This window comes from Trachypithecus francoisi, unplaced genomic scaffold (genome assembly GCF_009764315.1).
Source record: "Trachypithecus francoisi isolate TF-2019V2 unplaced genomic scaffold, Tfra_2.0 Lachesis_group6, whole genome shotgun sequence".
NCBI classification, from domain to species: domain Eukaryota; kingdom Metazoa; phylum Chordata; class Mammalia; order Primates; family Cercopithecidae; genus Trachypithecus; species Trachypithecus francoisi.
In genome coordinates, this window is record NW_022681471.1 from 57,209,014 (window position 1) to 57,226,812 (window position 17,799).

Consider the following 17,799-nt stretch of genomic DNA (forward strand, 5'->3'; position numbering starts at 1 on the left):
AAAAACCTGAGTTCCCAGAAAGAGACCTGCTACATCGGCATACGCCCTTCAGAGAACATCTAATAGGGTAGTGTGGAAGGGAAATATGAGGTTGGACACCCCACAGAGAGTCCCCATTAGTGTACTGCCTAGTGGAACTGTGGAAACAGAGCTGCAGCTTTCTAGATCCCACAGTGGTAGATCCATTGGCAGCTTGCACCCTGAGCTTGGAAAAGCCACAGGCACTCAACTTCAACCCATGAGAGTAGCCACAAGAGCTGCATCATGCAAAGGCATATGGGTAGAGCTGCTCCAGGCCTTTGGACCCCACCCCCTGCACCAGTGTACCCTGGATTCAGGACATGGATTCAAGGATTATTTTGGAGCTTTAAGAATTAAAGTCTGCCGTCCTGGGTTTCAGACTTCTGGGGGGCCTATTGCCCTTTCTATTGGCTATTTTCTCTATTTTGGAATGGGAATGCCTACCCAATGCCTGTACTACCATTGCATTTTGCAAGTCAATAGCGTGCTTTTTATTCCATAGGCAAAAAAAAAAAAAAAAAAAGTGGAAGAAGTGTACCTAGAGTCTCAGGTGAGATTTTGGACATTTAAGTTAATGCTTACAACTAGTTAAGACTTTGGGAGAGTATTGGTAAGGGATAATTTTATATTGCAATCTGAAAAGAACCTAAAATCTGGGGGGCCAGAGATAGAATGATATGGTTTGGATGTTTTATCCTCCAAGTCTAATGTTAAAATATGACCTCTAATTTTGGAGGTAGGCACAGTAGTAGGTGTTTGCATCACTGGGGTAGATCCCTCATGAATGGCTTGGTGTTGTCCTCATGATAATGAGTGAGATATTGCTCTGAATGCACATAAGATATAATTCTTTTAAAAAGTGTGGTACCCCTTCCACTCCCTCTCTCACCATCTGATGTGTCAGCATGCCCTTTGTCTTCTGCCATGATTGAAAGCTTCCTAAGGTCCTCACCAGGAGAAATGTTGGTGCCATGCTTCATGTATAGCATTCAGAATCATGAGTCAAAATTAATCTCTTTTATTCATAAACTACCCAGTCACAGGTATTCCTTTACAGCAACATAAATGAACTAATACAAAACCCAATTCAAGGAAACCAGTAAAATGATCCAAGAGAAGAAACATGACATAGCAATTTTACAAAAGAACCAAATTCAACTTATAGAACTGAAAAAAATTACTACAAGAATTGTACAATATAATTGGAAGTATTAACAAAAGAATACAGCAAGCTAATAAAAAATTTCAGAGTTTGAAGACCAGTCTTTGGAATCAACTCAATTAGACATTTTTTAAATGAATTTTTAAAAGTGGCCAAAATGTCTGAGAAATATGGAATTATATAAGGAGACCAAACCTGCAACACATTGGCATTCCTGAGAGAATAAGAAACTTAGAGAACATATTTGACGATATAGTTCATGAAAATCTTCCCTACCTTGTTAGAGAAATTGACATGCAAATTCAAGAAAAAAAAAAAAAAAAAACTACAATGTACTATAGAAGATGACCATTCCAAAGACACATACTCATGAGATCATCTAAGATCAACATTGAAGAAAAAAATCTTAAAGGAAGCTAGAGACAAGTGTCAGGTGACAAAAAAGGGAACCCCATCAGGCTAGCAGCTAACTTTCTAATGGAAAAGTCACAAACCAGAAGAAATTGAAGGCATATTTTAGGATCAATAAAGAAAATAAATTCCAACCAAGAATTTCATATTATGCCAAACTAAGCTTCTTAAGTAAAAAAGAATTTTTTTTTTTTTTTTTCAGAAAAGCAACAGCTAAGGAAATTTATTACCACTAGGCCAGTCTTACAGGAGGATGTTAGGAAAGTGCTAAACATGGAAATGAAGGAACAATTACTGTTATCACAAAAACAGTACTTAATGTACCTAAGTACATTGCCCACATACACTAAAAAACAACTACACAATCAAGTCTATTTTATTATTATTTTTTGAGATGGAGTTTTGTTCTTGTTACCCAGGCTGGAGTGCAATGGTGCGATCTTGGCTCACTGCAAGCTTTGCCTCCTGGGTTCAAGCAATTCCCCTGCCTCAGCCTCCCATGTAGCTGGGATTACAAGCATATGCCAGCACACCTGGCTAATTTTGTATTTTTAGTAGAGATGGGGTTTCACCATGTTGGTCAGGGTGGTTTTGAACTCCTTGCCTCGGTTAATCTGCCCACCTCACCCTCCCAAAGTGCACAATGAAGTCTATAAAATAACCAGCTAACAACACAATGACCAGGATCAAAACCTCAAATATCTTTATTAAGCTTGAATGTAAAGGGTCTAAATACTCCACTAAAAAGAGAGAGTGGCAAATTGGATTTAAAAAACCTACAAGCCTCAACCTTCTACTGTCTTCAAGAAAGCCATGTCACATGTAATGACAACCACAGGCTAAAAGTAAGGGAATGGAGAAAAATCTATCATGCAAAAGAAAAAAAAAGAGCAAAAGTTGCTATTCTTACAACAGATAAAACAGACATTAAATGAAAAACACTCAAAATGGACAAAGAAGTGCATTACATAATAATAAATGGTTCAATTCTACAAGAAAATTTATCCTAAATTTATATGCACCCAACATAGGAACACTCAGATTCATAAAACAAGTTTTCCTCAACCTACAAAAAGTCTTAGACAGTCACACAATAATAGCGAGGGACTTCAACATCTCACTGACAGTGTTAGTTCTTCAAGGGCAGAAAATTAACAAGGACATTCTGGACTTAAACTTGACACTTGACCAATTGGACACCTTAAAGACATCTACAAAATACTCCATCCAAGAATTCCAGAAAATACATTATTCTCATATGCACACAGAACATACTCTAAGATTGACTACATACTCACCCATAAAACAAGTATCACAAATTTAAATATATATATTATATATATATATATATAAATCATACCAGACACACTCTTGGGTTACAGGACAATAAAAATAGAAATCAATATCAAAAAGATTTCTTAATACCAAAAAATTACATGCAAATAGACAACTCTCTCCTGAATGACTTTTGGTAAACAATGAAATTAAGGCATGAATCAAAAAATTCTTTGAAATTGTTAAAAATAAATACAACATACCAAAGCAGTGTTAAAAAGTTTATAGCACTAACAGACTACAAATTGGGTTCAGTATATACTGCTTGGGTGATGGGTGCACCAAAATCTCACAAATCACCACTAAAAAACTTACTCATGTAATCAAATACCACCAGTTCCCCAAAAACCTATGGAAATATATATTTTTAAAAGCCTACATCAAGAAGTTAGTTAAATTAACAATCTAAAATTGAACATACAGGAACTAGAATAACAAGAACAAACCAACCCCAAAACTAGCAGAAGAAAATAAATAACCCAAATCAGAGCAAACTGAGCAAAATTGAAAGCCAAAATTCCATACAAACGATTAACAAAACCAAAAATAAATTTTCAAATGAATGAACAGAATGGATAGACTGCTAGCTTAAAGAAAAAAAAGAAGGGAGATCCAAATAAACACAGTCAGAAATTACAAGGTGACATAACAACCAATTTCACAGAAATAGAAAAGATCCTTAGAGACTATTACAAATACATCTATGCTCAAAAACTAGGAAATTTGAGGGAATGAATGAATTGCTAGAATCACCTCCCAAGATTGATCTAGGAAAAAATTGAAACCTGAACAGACCAATAATGAGTTCTGAAATAAATCAGTAACTTACCAATAAAAATTTCTGGACCAGATGGATTGGCAGCTAAATTATATTAGACATAGAAGAGGTGGTACCAATTCTACTGAAAATACTCCAAAAAATTGAGTATGGAAGAATCCTTCCTAATTCATTCCATGAAACCAGAATCATCCTGATACCAAAATCACATAGAAAAGCAATGAAAAAAAGGAACATTTCAGGCCCAAATCCCTAATGAACACAAAAGCAAAAATTCTCAACAAAATACAAGCACACCAATTCCAGTAGTAGGTCAAAAAGTTAATTCACTATGATGAAGTAGGCTTTATTCCTTGGATGCAAGTTGGTTAAACATACACATATCATTCAATATCATTCACTACATAACAGAATTAAAAACCTTATGATCATCTAAATAGATAGAGAAAACACTTTCAATGAAATCCAACATTTCTTCATGATAAAAATCCTTAATAAACTAGACATTGAAGAAACATACATCAAAATAAGAAGAGCCATCTATGAAAAAGCCACAGACAGCATCATACTGAATAGGCAACAGCTGGAACTACTCCTTTTGAGAACTGGATCAAGAGAAAGATGCCCACTTTCACTGCTCCTATTTAACATAGTACTGAAAATCCTCTCCAGAGCAATTAGACAAGAGAAAAAAATATAAAAGACGTCCCAATAAGAAAAGAATAAGTCAAACTGTCTCTCTCCACTATGTAATTTTATACCTGCCAAAAACCTAAAACCTCTACCAAAAGGCTACTGGAACTAATAAACAACTTCAGAAAAGTTTCCGTATATAAAATTAATGTACTAAAATCAGGAACATTTCTATACACTTAGTAATGGTCAAGTTGAGAGTAAAATCAAGAATGCAATCCCATTTACAATAGCTACAAAAGAATAAAATGCCTAGAAACGTGACTAGTCGAGGAGGTGAGATAGCTCAACAAGAACTACAAAAACTGCTGAAAGAAGTCAGAGGCAACATAAACAAATGGAAAAACTTTTCATGTTGATGTATTAGAAGAATCAATATCATTAAAATGGCCATACTCCTCAAAGCAATTTACAGATTCAGTATGATTCCTACCAATTACCAAAGATTTTTTTTCGCAGAATTAGCATAACAAAATTTCTAAAACTTATATAGAACCAAAAGAGCACAAATAACCAAAGAAATCCTAAGCGAAAAGGACAAAGCTAGAGGCCTCACATTACCCAACTTCAAATTATACCACAAGGCTATAATAACCAAAACAGCATGGTACCAATACAAAAACAGACACATAGACCAATGGAATAGAATAGAAAACTTGAAAATAAAACTAAGCACCTATAGCCATCTGCTCCATGACAAAGTCTAAATAAATAAACAATGGTGAAAAAACTCTCTATTCAGTAAATAGTGCTGGAGTAACTGGTTATCCATATGCAGAAGAATGAAACTGGACCACTACCTTTCACCATATATAAAAATTAAATTAACAAGATGGAGTAAAGGTTGACATGTAAGACCTCAAAATATAAAAATTCTACAAAAAACTCTAAATAATACCATTCTCAATATCGACCTTGGCAAAAAATGTATGGCCATGCCCTCAAAAAAACTGCAACAAAAGCAAAATTGAATGTGTGACCTAATTAAAGAGATTCTGAAGAACAAGAGAAATTATCAAGGTCATAAATAGACAGCCTACAAAATGGGAGAAAATATTCAAAAAGTATCCATCTAAAAAAGGTCTAATATCCAAAATCTATTAGAAACTTAATCCAAGAAGCAAAAAGCAAATAACCCACTAGAAAGTGGACAAAGGACAGGAAAAAACACTTCTCAAAAGAAGACATACAAACCGCCAAAAAACATGGAAAAATTCTCATTGTCAATATCATCAGAGACATAAAAATCAAAATGACAATGAAGTATCAAATCACACCAGTTGGACTTTTTTTGTTGTTTGTTTGTTTTAAGTCAAAAATTAACATATGTTGATGAGGTTCTGGAGGAAAGACAACACTTATATACTGTTTGTTGGAATAACAATTAATTCAGCCAGTATGGAGAGCAGTTTGAAGATTTCTCAAAGAACTAAAAGTTGTGCTACCAATTGACCCAGCAATCCAATCCTGTTACTTAGTACATACTTCCCCCAAATAAATTATTTTATCAAAAAGACACAGGCACTTGTATGCTCATCAAAACACTATTCACAATAACAAAGACATGCAATCAACCCTAGTGCCCATCAACAGTGAACTGGATAAAGAAAGTGTGGTACATATACACCATGGTATTCTGCATAGCCATTTAAAACAAAAGAAATTATATTCTGTGCAGCAACGTGGATGCAGTTGGAAGCCATTATCCTAAGCTAAGTTTGCAGAACAGAAAAGTAAATACCATATGTTCTCAGTTATAAGTGGGACCTGATCATTGGGTATACATGCACATAAAGATGAGATCAATATGACACTGTGCAATACAAGAAGCAGAAGGGAGGGAAGGACGCAAGTTTTAAAACTACCTGTTGGATACTATGCTCTCTACCGGCATGACAGATTCATTCATACTCCCAAACTCAACGTTACACAGTACACCTTGTAATAAACTGCACATGTGCCTCTTGATTCTAAAATAAAAGATAAAAATTTTTTAAAGGGAAAAATATATACAAAAAACAATCCTGTGTTTATATCCCAGATGAATCACATAACATCACCAAATTAATGACAGGTATGAAAACCCGAATAAGCAAATGTTTGAGATTCAAAACCTTTAGAGAGTTTTTGCCATAAAAGTTAAGCCATAAAAGCTGACTCACCTGTTACAACTGGTTTTTTTCTCTGGTACATACATGACCATTGTTTTCTGACCTTTGTGTTGAGATGTTATATATTATCCAGACTTCCTATTCTTTATTCAAACCTAGATTAAATGATGTTAGAGATAGAGACCTCTTGTGACTGTTCTGTCTTTACAATAGAATTTCAAACCACTCCGTTCTGGTGTAATCGATAGTAGCTAATTAGGTCTTATGTCTGTATTTTAGCCTTTGTATGAAAAATGTAATTCTGTTCAGCAGCTTTGTTTGGTCTATATAAACAATCCTCATTTTTCTCATGTCAGGAGCCCTGATTACCATTCTTCTTACCATTCTTCCTTGATGAAGTTCTGCTTCCAGACAGCTTCTCTCACATTTTGCGCTTGAATAAACTCTTTTAACTACATCCTGAGCCTTTTGATTATTTAAGGTTGATAACAAGACTTGCATGAAATCACAGAGAAAACTACAGCCAGAAGACAAATAAATCAACCAACAGGATGAGATTCACCAAAAAGAGAGACATGTTGAAATATTTTGATGCCAAGATTCATTTACTATGAAATCCAAAAATGTTAATATAAAAATGGAAAGAACAATGCCATGGAACCTATTTACCAAGTACAAAATACCAAATCACAGAACATACCTGCAAGACCTTTTAAAAGTAAAAAAAAAAAAAAAAAAAAAAAAAATTCTGTTTTCCTCCTCTTCAGTTTAGTAAAGAGATTATTCCTAATCTTCCTCTGACTATACAAATAATAAAAGTTTTAAGAATGTACGCAAAGAAACCAATGATATCTAGAATCAATAATAATACTTTTATAAACTGCTCAACTGTTTTACAGTCATAATCTAAAGCATAAATAACCTTTTTTAGTATGTTGCTAAACTGGATATTTCTAGTTCCAGAACCACTCATAACAATCATACAAAAGCAGCCAGAAAATGTCAAAATATTGAAGGAAACTTTCAGAATAGCATCATTAAAGAAGATGAGTAAAGTGACATAGAAAATGTATTCAGTAATTTAAAATAAGAAAATCAGGTGATTTATATGAGTTACTTTGCCTTGCCCTTTTTTAAAAAAGAGCTAAACCCTTGTTAACATGTTCTTTTATTCTCTTAAAAAACACAATATGTAAAAAAGGTGCAACTTTTTACAGTCACCTTGAATCTCATCAGCTATTCTTGGCAAATTTGTAGACGTGAACTGCATCAGAAGCTCATTAAGGTTCCAGAGGAAAGTTAGAACAAGGAGCATAGAAAACTTTTTTTTTTAAGTATCTTTTTTCTGGGATCTATTATCATAATTTAAAAATATTTAACATTTATTATTTGCTATATTCCAGATAATGGAATAAAAGTTTTATTTATCTTTTTATCTATTTAATCCTGGAAGCAACCCTTTGAAGTGTAGCAGGACGAGCTGCAGACAAAACTCCTCAGACACCTAGTTAAAGAAGGAAGGGGTTTATTCAGCTGGGGGCATCGGCAAGACTCCTGTCTCAAGAGTCGAGCTCCCTGAGTCAGCAATTCCTATCCCTTTTAAGGGCTCACAACTCTAAGGGGGTGTGCATGAGAGGGTCATGATTGATTGAGCAAGCAGGGGTACGTGACTGGGGGCTGCATGCACCAGTAATTAGATCGTAACAAAACAGGATAGTGATTTTCGCAGTGCTTTTCTATACAATGTCTGTAATCTATAGATAACATAAATGATTAGGTCAGGGGTCGATCTTTAACTACCAGGCCCAGGGTGTGGTGCCGGCTGTCTGCTTGTGGATTTCATTTCTGCCTTTTAGTTTTTACTTTTTCTTTCTTTGGAGGCAGAAATTGGGCATAAGACAATATGAGGGATGGTCTCCTCCCTTATTCCCCCTCTTTGAGACTCTCACTCAATAGTGGGAGTTATCACTTTCATTTTTACTACCTATGTCTTCTTGCAAGACAGATTGATAGCGATTCATTTAGGACAATTGTGCTGAAGCATTTTGGTGAACTAAGGTAGCAATGAAGCTTTTTATCACTTGAAGAAGTACAGGTAGCAAACAATGGAGCAGTAAGCAGGTTTCTATTACTATTATAACTCTTATTATAAGAGTTTTAAATCCTCCTAGTTCTGGGAACCATTTTCTAAACATGGCCCTAGGATCAAATCCATGCCACACTTGCAAGGGCACATGTTCTAGTTTTGTCATATCTCTATGTCTTCAACCACTTGCCTTTGATTATTTATGTGTAGGCAGCAATTAGTAAGGTTAAATTTCCTACAGACCTCTCCTTCAGCTGCTAGCAAGTAGTCGAGAGCTAATCTATTTTGATAGATAGCATTTCTTATCTGAGTTTCTTGCCAGGCCAGAATAGTCAAGTCTCTGCCAGTTTTATTAGTGATTATTTTTAAGACAGCTTGTAACCGTATGATTCAGTTGATCATGTAAATGAGGGTCCGATATCGTCAGGAGCTGTCTTGTGCCTAAGTAGCAGGCCCATAATATTGTATGATTCTCTCAGAGGGCCATTTATCATTTTTTTCAATTTCCTATAGCTATGCTTCTGTTTTCATGGGAAGCGTAGACAGGGAAGCCCAGGAGTTCGTCTGTTTTTATGGGCAGTAGGAAGAAAGATGGTTTAATAGTGCCAATAACACAAGTATCTGCCTACTGGTCAGGTAATTTGGCATAAGCTCTATGCCTACATATCCAGTATAATCCAGTGGAGGCTGTCCAGTCCTGGTGGGACTCTGGGTGGGTCCACACAGTTTGCAACTCTGTGGATTTACTAAATGGATTTCTCTCTGTGTGATTTGAACTCCACCAAGTGACTGTTTTGTGGTACCATTATATAGCTTCTGTCTCAGACAACTAAGTCATCCTACAGGGTGAGTGAATTCTTTTCCTTCTCTAGCTATGCAATATTGTCTAATTATTGAGGCTTTTAGGACCTAGAAATTATCAGGGTGATACTATTGAGCCAGGAATTCATCAGTAACTGGGTCTGTAGGTACTAATTCTCGGGCTTCCTGTGGCCATTGATCTCCTATCACAGTTCCTCCACATACAAACATGAAGTGACATTGAGAGACTGGGCTACATGCTAGGCTAATTGGAAATTTCTGGTACTGGCACATTAGTTCATAATAGAAAGTTTGAAACACTGGCTCAGGAGAGCGTTTGTAAACTTCTCCTCCAACTAAGATATTACTCAAGGATCCAGTCCTGCCCTTTCGATTCCTAAGGTCACACACTCTTCTTTTTTTCCAGTGAGGATCAAGGGGATTGGTTATTACCAGCTGTAAGGGGTTACATTGTCTCTTAGTACAGGAAGGCAAGAAGGGCCATTTTTTCCTTTCTGAAGGTGAACTGGATCTTTTTCATTTTTTTTTAATCCAAGTGGCCTAAGTGACACAAGACCAGTATTTATATTTATTTCCATACAGTCCTAATTTATGATAAATGTACTTATTTTCTGCCATATAGTCTCTTTTCTAATTAGAGACTACATCTTATTCCTAACATTACTATTAATGAGAGCACAGGCATCAAATTTTAAGGTGACTTGTTTGGACTCCCCTTTTTCTTCTGTTGGCTAACACTTTGTTCATCATTTATGAGCCTCCACCAATCCTTAATCCTTAATCTTATTTTAAAAACTGTGGTCATGGGAGGCTCAGATGGGTGGTAACACACATCAGGTTGGTCATTTCCTTGGCTACATACCTTATGTGGAATAACATTATACAAACAAGTTCTTTTTAGAGTTCCAGTACACTTATAACAACCATAAAATAATTGAACTGGAGCAACCTTTTGTCCTATCTCAGTGACTTGATGTATACACTGGGAACTGTCCTCAGTCTGAGGAAGGTCAGTTGAAGTCCTTACTGTAAAAGTCAAAATTTTAAGGGAAATGAGTCCCACAATGAGTTTTCTAATGCTTCAGCCATGCATGGACCAGTCAGTTTCAGGGTGTGACTGGAGCAGGGCTTGTCGTCTTCTTCACAGTCACTTTGCAGGGGCTGGCAAAGTTGCTCCCATCCACATACCGCTCACAGTCTACTGAAGTTTAAGGATGGTCTCAGAGGTTGGGTCTGCTAGAGTAAACTGAGTCCAGCACCTCTATACAGTTATGTTCAGCTGGGCTCTCTAATACCAGGAGCAAGGTGGTGGGGTTTAGGGTGTTGCAAACTTCAATGATTATGTGGGGATTTTCACATAGCGAGCTTTGGTACTTGGTTAATCTAGCATTTGTTAACCAATGATGTCCTTTGGTAGTCATTAAAATTACCACAGCATGGAGAGCCTTTATATTCAGGTTTTGCCTAAGGGTTAGTTTATCTGCTTCTTGTGCTAACAGGGATGTTGCTGCTAGGGCCCTTAGACCTGGGGGCCAGCCTTTGAAAATCCTGTCTGGTTGTATTGAGAGCTAGGCCACTGGCCTTGCCCAGGGCCCCACAGTCTGGGTTAAAACTCCAATTGCCATTTTTTCTCTTTTTGACACATGGAGTGTAAAGAGTTTCGTCAGGTCAGGTATCCTCAGGGCTGGGACCGACATGAGTTTTTCTTTTAACTCATGAAATACTCGTTGCTGTTGGTTGTGATACATGTATTTATCTAATCTACATTTTTATTAACTGTTACCTACAAAAATATTGACTTAAATCCTGCAGCTATTTGATTTCAAGCTTTAAATTGATCTGGTATTCCTTGTGGGACTCCAGTTGTGTCTAAATAGACATGAGAGTTGAAAGACCCATAAGGGGCTTCTCTCACTTTACCATGTCTTTTTTTTTTTTTTTTTCCTTCTGGTTGATGAAATGCCAAGGTGAAAGGGATAGCCAACTGGATTAAAGTACAAGTGCCACTCCAGTTATTCGGTGGAGTGCCCAGTAAAGGTCCACCATGATACCACCACACGACTGCTTGGGGATGAGCGATGAACAAGGGCTGACTGATTGATAAGCTCTTGAAAATTCTTAAGCTCACTGCATCCTTTCAGGTCTCCAAGGAATGCTAAGTTTCCTCTCTGTCATGAGAGACACAACGTGAACTTAGTGTTGGGAGACAGAGGCTGGATGGCCCTTGAGTGCTGACCTGCAGGGTGGCGGACTTTGGGATATAGCAGAGAGAGCTTGGCATGACTTATTACTTCAGGCTGTAGAATCCTAGAAAAGAGCTACCATGCAGCCTACACCTGGTTGACTGGAGGACCACCTTAGTGGAAAGGGGACAATCTGGGCCTCTGGCCTTCCATGTGCACAAGCAAAACAATTGCTTTTGTTTAAGGTGTAGATGGAATATTGATCCATTTTATTTTATTTATTTATTTATTTATTTATTTATTTATTTATTTTTGAGACGGAGTCTGGCTCTGTCGCCCAGGCTGGAGTACAGTGGCCGGATCTCAGCTCACTGCAAGCTCCGCCTCCCGGGTTTACACCATTTTCCTGCCTCAGCCTCCCGAGTAGCTGGGACTACAGGCGCCTGCCACTTCGCCAGGCTAGTTTTTTTTTGTATTTTTTAGTAGAGACGGGATTTCACCATGTTAGCCAGGATGGTCTCGATCTCCTGACCTAGTGATCCGCCCGTCTCGGCCTCCCAAAGTGCTGGGATTACAGGCTTGAGCCACCACACCCAGCCTGATCCATTTTAACCAAGCATTTGCATCTTGGTATCCTGTCTTAATTGCTGAAGTTTGTTTTCAGTCTTTAACTTCTATGATCCTCTAGTAAAATGAATGTATGGTTTTAGGAAATTACAAAAACTGGTTGGGGCAGTCTATCCTTGCTCTTTAGTGGTCCACAGAACGTTGGACCAACTATGGCATGAAAGCTCTACATCGGGGGAAAGACTCCTGTTTGGCACTGGGGTCTTTATCGAAATCTCCCTGGATTAAAAGGTCCTAGTTTACTAATGCCCAGTCTGAGGAGAGTCAGGAGGGACAGAAGTACTTTTCTGAAGTAAAAAGCTGTCTTTGACTTGGCAAGTCCCCACAGGGTATAACAAGGCAAGCAATAAATGCAATAGTTTGAGGCGAAACTGACTTGGTTATGTCAATAGCTAGATGGTCAGCAATAGAATGAGAAAAGAAGAAAGAGTAATAGAATAGATGAAAAGAGTTAAATTTTCTTAGCTTTAGTTTATTAGGGTTTTCCCCTGGCACTATGGCCTACGACACTGGAGGGAGTGGCACGTTCTTGACTCAGGTGTGATGAGTCCATCCTTTTTTTTTTTTTTTTTTTTTTTTCTTCCTGTACGAACAGCACTCTTGGTGGTTAGCAGCACAAGGCAGGGTCCTTCCCAGGCTGGCTCGAGTTTTCCTTCTTTCCACCCTTTGATGAGAATGTAATCTTCAAGCTGGTGCTGGTTTACCGGAAATTCTAGGAGTGGTACGTGTGCTAAAAGACTTTCAGTTTTTGAGGGAAAGGAAAGTAGAAGATAACCAAGTATGTAATTTTTAAGAAAACTGACCTTTTGTTTTAAATGTGGGGACCTTGGCAGTGGACTTTATAGTCCTTAGTGCCTTCTTACTGAGAAATTTCCTTTAGCACCTGTTTTTATTAGTTTTTAAACCAAAGAAAGCCAAATACCATTTTACATTTAACAATGCTTCTCGTATGATTTTTATACGAGATAAACTAAATTTTATCTTTATATTAATGTGTCATTAATGACAAACTTAATTTTAATAAAACCTTGTAGACATATTTATCTAAATTTTAATGTTTGACCATGAGATAAGATTTTATAGACTCTTTTAACCCTTTATACTTTTTGCTAAAGAGCAGGTTGGTGCTTTACGAAAAACCTGTTATGCTTTTACTTTAATGTCCAGTTCACAGAAAAACCGATGATACTTCTTTAACTTTAGTCAATATGTTTACACACAGAATTTTCTTTAAAATTAACGCTTTAAAACTTGCTTAAACCTTCAAAACAATAACTTTTTTAACTTTTTAATGTAGGTAAAAATGTACATTCTTATGCCTCCTTATAATCCTTTTACCAAAGGTGTATTTTACTTTTCTTATATACCTTCCACATAAACTGTTTATTTTTTTTCAATAGTTTTACATTCAGGAGGACTAGTTACTTTTAAATTATACATTTTTTGCATAAATTATTTTATATAACATTTGTCTCTTTCATGACTTTCGCAGACAATTCTTCGACATGCCTCAACTTTCTGACTTATTACAAATATTTCTTTCTTTAAGCAACCAGTTAATTTATTTCAGGACAAGAATTTACCATATGATACTCTTTTTATATAAATCTCCCCCCTTTTTTTCCTTTTAGTTATTTATTTATTTACTTTTTTGTTGTTGTTGTTGTTAGGAAAGCAGTTGCCGCTACAGATTGAATGCATTTGGGCCTTCCACAGGTTACTGGGTTAAGGACTTTGATAGGAAGCCCTCAGTGCTTTTGGGATACACCCTTGTTTACACTGCCAACAAAGTGGTATTGAAGTGTTATAGGGTTATGGAGAATACCTCCAATTATCAATTATAGGTTTTAAATTTACCTTGACTTTTAAAGGAATAGAGTACACTTTTTTTTCTTAACTACTTGTATATCTCTTTCTCTCTTTCTTTCTCTCTTTGGCTTTGTCTCTCTCTTTGACTTTCCTTTTGTCTCTGTCTCTTCTTCTCTCTCTCTCTGCTAGTCTTTCCTTGCCCCTGCCAGCCGCTTATGCTGCTGTTCTCTTAACCATTGTGTCTTGGGGGTGAGGGTGCCTAAAACTAGCTATAACCAAGTGTCTATGTATGGGAACTGGTCCGGGTTCCCTGGCTTATAGGTTACCTTGTGTCATACCTTTGAAACAAGGGACCTGTCCAGGCTTCCTTTTAATGGCCAACCTACCTCTAATGCTGGAGAGTCTATCTTACACAAAGTTTTAAGTTTTCCTAGTGTCATAGTACTCCACAGTCTCTTTTAAATTCTTTTTTGAATTTTTTCAGCATAGTTCCTAGTAGGGTGGGCTTATTTGTGCCTGACCTATGCTTCTTTGAGACAAAACACCACGCTCACACCACACGCACACCACAAAACAAAGGACAGGTAAAAAGGGCATGCACACACTTTTGCAGTTTGCACCAAACCAAAATCAAAACCAAAATCAGAGTATCCAGAAATCCAAGGCAGGTCAAAACCAAAACCAAAGTATCAAGCAATCCAAGTCAAGTCAAAAACAAAAACTGAAGTGCTGTTACAGGCATACCGTGGGTGATCAGGCCAGCTTCCACTCAAATGGAGTAGGCACGTTCCCAAGACCAATCCTGCTAAGCAACTCAAACCAAGTCAAAACCAAAACCAAAGTGCCGATAAAGGGATGCAGTGGGTGATCAGGCCATGCTTCCACTCAAATGGAGTGGGCAAGTTCCCAAGACCAGTCCTGTCAAGCAATTCAAACCAAGTCAAAACCAAAACCAAAACCAAAGTGCCGATAAAGGCATGCCATGGGTGATCAGGCCACGCTTCCACTGAAGCAGAATGGGCAAGTTTCAGACTAGTCTTACCAAGTTTTAGATGTCCAGACTCCAAGTGTCCATTCCTTCCTGGTGTTCAGTCACTGCATTGATCCTCCACGGGTGCCTGCCACACACTGCTCTGGTGAGGTGTCCCACCGGGGCAAATGCCTACCTGGGAGCACTCTCAGGATCCGTGTTTCTTGGGCTGGTCGGAGTCTCCCACAGGGATGTTCCATAGGGCAGGCTTAAGCCACCTAAGGAGCTTCCTCAACCATCCAACCTTCACCTAGCTTCCCGGTCAGGTAACCAAGAAATGTAGCAGGACGAGCCGCAGACAAAACCCCTCAGACACCGAGTTAAAGAAGGAAGGGGTTTATTCAACCAGGGACAATGGCAAGACTCCTGTCTCAAGAGTCGAGCTCCCTGAGTGAGCAATTCCTATCCCTTTTAAGGTCTCACAACTCCAAGGGGGTGAACAGTGAGAGGGTCATGATTGATTGAGTAAGCAGTGGGTACGTGACTGGAGGATGCACGCACTGGTAATTAGATCAGAACAAAACAGGATAGAGATTTTCACAGTGCTTTTCTATACAATTCTGTAATCTATAGATAACATAACCGATTAGCTCAGGGGTCAATCTTTAACTACCAGGCCCAGGGTGTGGCTCCAGACTGTCTGCTTGTGGTTTTCATTTCTGCCTTTTAGTTTTTACTTTTTCTTTCTTTGGAGGCAGAAATTGGGCATAAGACAATATGAGGGGTGGTCTCCTCCCTTATAAGTAGATGGCAGTAATAACCTCATTGTATAGATGATGGAATAGAAAACTTAAGTATCTTGCCCAAATTGATGCCAGAATGTTACCCATGTGATATAAGACGTTAAACCTTTCTTAAGGTGATGTATATTTAAAAGCGTAGTATTTCAAAGGCATCTCCAGCTATTCTAGAAGGGAAGCCTATTTCAAATGTGTAATTAACACTACCTGTCTTGATGGGGGTTGTGGTGTAGGACTAAGGAAAATTTATTTTCTGTTTTGGGAAAAACATTTTACTGGCTTTCCATTTATGTTGATAAGAAGACAAAATCCTTTCCTAGAATGAGGAATTAAGGAGCTTGTTAACTGAGTATAGTCATGTAAAAGTCTTCTCCAGTGTGATCCCAAGTTGCAGCTTTACAAAGTGATCAATTTTTAATTGCTGAAGAGAAAGAACTTTCTTTTCTGATTTATTGCAGGCAGAGAGGGGGATTGATGGTGGGGACCCTGGAGAGAGGACACGGGCAAGGCAATTCTAGTAAGTGAGCTATAAAGTATACTTTTCACACAGAATCCTATAGAAGAGGACAGACTGAAATAGCCAGTTAGGAAGTTCCCTTTATAGGCACTAGTCAATGAACACCAAGTAAAATTTGTTATGTTTCTCTTCATTGCAGTTGTCAATAGTTTGTTCCCAAGCTTCCATATGGATAATACTTTGCTAGCATTTACTATGTGCCAAGCACTGCTCCTAATGCTCACTTGGAAGTTTCCATTTAATTGTCAATGAAGGTATATGATATCAGTGCTAGTATTATCTTTGTTTTACAAAAAATGCAATTCAGGCATCAAATAAGTAACTTCCCTAGGGTCTTACTGCTAGTAAGTGGCCAAATGGATTAGAACCTAAGGCATAGTATCTGTCCACACATTTAACCAGAATGCTATACTACTTCACAGAAAAGATCTGCTAGCTTCTACAGATTAGAGTTAGAACATATTTAGGACATTAAGAAAGAAATGTTAGTTCGCATTGGAGTGAAGTGGCACTGGAAAAGACAAAACAATGTCAAAAAGAGAAGAACAGAGCTCATGTCCGTAGGAAAGGTGATAAGTGAAGCCAGGATGAATTTGTGGAATATGTAAGAATTTTCCAGGGATAATGAAATACTAGGGAAAGAGAAGACCATAGAAGACAGAACTTGAAATCAGCTAGAACGAACACTCATTAACTTAGATACTTGCTAAAGGGAATTCCTAGGGGCTTGAGAACTTTAAATATGGAAGCATTCTAAAAATTAAAGGTTAATGTATTATTTAAGAGTTCTTGCCTCCTGATATGTGCTCGTGTGGGCAATGTCAAGGTATGCTTCAGTACCCTTCTATTTTTATTCTACATTTTCTGCTTTTCCCTCTTCTACCCCCATGCTATACCACCATCCACACAAGTAGCAAGCACACCTGGATCTATATATTTTATCTTTAGATATGTTAATAACTTTCAGCTGGTTATCATTAAGTCTTGCCTGGGAGCCATTCTTTCCATTTTGGGAGTTGGCATGGCATACAAATTCTTTGCCCTATGAGAAGTTGATATTAACTACATTTATCGAACAGTGTTCACAGCTGAGGTCCTAATGTTGTGCCATTGTACCTCTTGTTTTTATAATTTTTATCAGAGGTGTTTCCAATTTGTGTCAATTTGACTTATTAGAATTCAAAATATATGTATTTGAAACAGAATTTTAAAGAATTATTTAAATACTATCTTTTATTCTATTTAACATCCAATAAATTTATTGTTTCTCTACCCAGGGCTCACAATATTTGTTTTGTCACTCAGATTTCCCTGCTCTTTATCTTCTGTAGCCATCCTATTTTTTCAGTGGCAATTCAGATGACTATATGACTCTTCTAATCCCAAATCCCCTCAGCCATCCTGAGTAGATCATAAAGTCAGCCATAAGAGTGTTTTTATTCCAGTTCTATACAATTCAAATGATCATTAGATT